The following is a 3,178-nucleotide window of genomic DNA, read 5'->3' as shown; positions in this document are numbered from 1 at the left end:
AAATTTTGTCTCAGCAATTATTTGTTCAGAAAAGCAGTGTAATGAGAATGAAAGACTGACAGTCTATGTTATATCTAAAGTTTTTTTACTTTTTTTTTTTTTTTGAAAAAAAATGTATTTGAAGTTTTTTATAATGCCTGGAATTTTTTCTTTATAATGCTGGTTGCTTTTATTACTTTTTTAATTTAATGCTTAACTGACAGGATTGCAATTTGATTTTTAAATTTATATATTAATATTTCAAATGTAAGCTAGTGCTTGGGTCATTTTTTTAAATTTCTGTTATAAAATATTATTATAACCTGAGCTGAAGTTATTTCTTCCAGGTATCCAGTATAGGTGTCCAAGATGAAAGTGTAAGGAATCTAAACCTTATAATCTGGAAAACAAATAAGATTGCCATTTTGGGGGCACCTGGGTGGCTCAGTCGTTAAGCATCTGTCTTCGGCTCAGGTCATGATCCCAGGGTCCTGGGATTGAGTCCCGCATCGGGCTCCCTGCTCGGTGGCGAGCCTGCTTCTCTCTCTCCCACTCCCCCTGCTTATGTTCCCTCTGTTGCTGTTTCTCTCTCTGTGTCAAATAAATAAAATCTTTAAAAAAAAAATCATGGCCTTAAAAAGGCAAGAGCATTGCTGACTTGCCCGCCTCTAAATTTGTTTTGTGTATGCCATGTACCTTTCCAGGTACTTTCACTTAGAAAATTGGTCATGGGGCGCCTGGGTGGCTCAGTCGTTAAACGTCTGCCTTCGGCTCAGGTCGTGATCCCAGGGTCCTGGGATCGAGCCCCGCATCAGGTTTCCTGCTCGGCGGGGAGCCTGCTTCTCCCTCTCCCGCTCCCCCTGCTTGTGTTCCCTCTCTCGCTGTGTCTCTCTCTGTCAAATAAATAAAATATTAAAAAAATAAAATAAAATAAAAAACTTACCTATGTGTTAAGTTGTATTAAGACACAGCATTTTAGGGGCGCCTGAGTGGCTCAGTCGGTTAGGCGTCTGCCTTCGGCTCAGGTCGTGATCCCGGGGTCCTGGGATGGAGCCCTGCATCGGGCTCCCTGCTCCGTGGGAAGCCTGCTTCTCCCTCTCCCACTCCCCCTGCTTGTGTTCCCTCTCTCGCTGTGTCTCTCTCTGTCAAATAAATAAATAAAATATTAAAAAAAAAAAAAAAAGATTGCCATTTTTACTCCAGGTAAAAAAAATGTAATTCATAAATATAATAGTTGAGTTGAAAGGTTTCTTTAAAAGAAGACTGATTCATCACACGCTAAGATTCTTACAGAAGAAACCAACACTTCATATAATGCTGTAAAGTACAAGTGAGATAGTGATGGCTGTGGTCTGTTTCTGTAATGCTGCCGGTTAAACAGGAGAGTAGTGATTGTTACTCTTATGTAACACTGTTTTGGTTTTGAATTGACGTTTCTCCTATGATCGGCAGAGTATAGCCTAAAGTACCCCCAATTAATACATAGCCCCCTGGACTTTCCCAATCCAACATTGCAACACGATGAAGCCAGTATTATTATTTCCACTCTACAGGTGAGGAAACTAAAGCGTAAAGAACTATAATGTGCAGCCCATGGTCACTCAGCTAGTGAGGTTGGATTTCATCCCAGGAAGTATAGTAGTTGCCATGCAGCACAGCACCTCGTACAGTTCCTCCATGTAGTAGGTACCCAGTGTTGTTGAAATGAAGGCAAGGCAAGGCAAGGAAGCAGGTACTATCGGCCTACTGGTCCTCTGCTGCACCCAGGTGTGATCTCCTGCTGGGTCGCTTGGAGAAGTTACTTAACCTGAGGCTCATGTTTTAAATATCTGAAAGGAGGGCATGATGATACCTCACGATTGTTAAGAGAGGATTTAATGAGACTGTCTAAAGTGCTTACACCACAACCTGACCAGAGCTTCATACCTGCTTTTTTATCCAATCTGAAAATCACCACCTTTTAACCAGGGTATTTTAGAACATTTTACATTTAATGTGATTATTGATACGGTTTAGGTTAAATCTATCATCTTGCTAGTCATTTTCTATTTGTTCTCTAGGGGTTTTTTTTTCTTTTTCTGAGTATTTTTATGATTCCATTTTATCTTTTGTTGACTTATTGTCACTCTGTTTTTCAGTGATTGCTAGTTTAGTAGACTACACACACACACACACACAGATGTATATAAAGATCTATACCATACTATATATACATCTTTACCTTCTCAGTCTACATTCAAGTGATCTACTACTCGACAAAAAGTTGAAGAACTCTATAATAGTAGACTTCCATTTCTCCCTTCTCACTTTTGGGCTATTGTGGCCTCACACTTTACTTCTACATATGCTGTAAGCTCCATACTTTGTTGTTATGATTTTTACTTAATTATCTTTTAAGGGGATTTAAGTGTAAATATTCTAAATCAAAAGGTATAAAGTGTCCTATTGGATAGAAAAACAAGACCCAACTATATGCTACCAACAAGACACATCTTAAAAATAAAGGACAAACAGATGAAAAGGATGGAAAAGATACACCATGCCAACACTAATAAAATGAGAGCAGGAGTGACTGTGTTAATAACAGAAAAGCAGATTTCAGAGCAAAATATATTACCAGAGATAAAGACCATTTTGTAATGCTAAAGAGGTCAGTTCAGCAAGAGGACATAACAACCCTAAGTGTTTGTTTACCTAGTAACAGTTTCAAAATACACAAAGCAAGAACTGTAAGGAGAAGTAGACCAATCTACAATTATATTGGAGATCTGAAGATCCCTCTTTCAATGCTTCATGGAACAAAAAGACAAATATTAGAGCTAGATTGTGCATATTGAAGGACTTAAGAAAAAATCTATATCCAAATCAGCAAGGATATAAAAGACTTGAACAAGACTGTCAACCAATTTGGTGTGACATTTATAGAACACAGCAGTACTCCACAGTAGATTACACACATTCTTTTCAAGAGCACAGGGAACACATACAAAGATAGACCATATTCTGGGCCATTAAACAAGTCTCAATAAATTAAAAGGATTCAAGTCATACAAAGTATATTCTCTGATCACAATGGAATTACTATTTGGAAACTAGCACTTGTAAAGGATTAGATGATTTCTAAATCATATGTGTTTGGGGGACAAGGGGAAGTGGATTGGAAAGCAGAAAGGGAGGTATAGTTGTGGAATGATTTTTA

Source organism: Neomonachus schauinslandi, chromosome 13, assembly GCF_002201575.2.
Source record: "Neomonachus schauinslandi chromosome 13, ASM220157v2, whole genome shotgun sequence".
NCBI classification, from domain to species: domain Eukaryota; kingdom Metazoa; phylum Chordata; class Mammalia; order Carnivora; family Phocidae; genus Neomonachus; species Neomonachus schauinslandi.
This window is presented reverse-complemented; position numbering follows the sequence as displayed.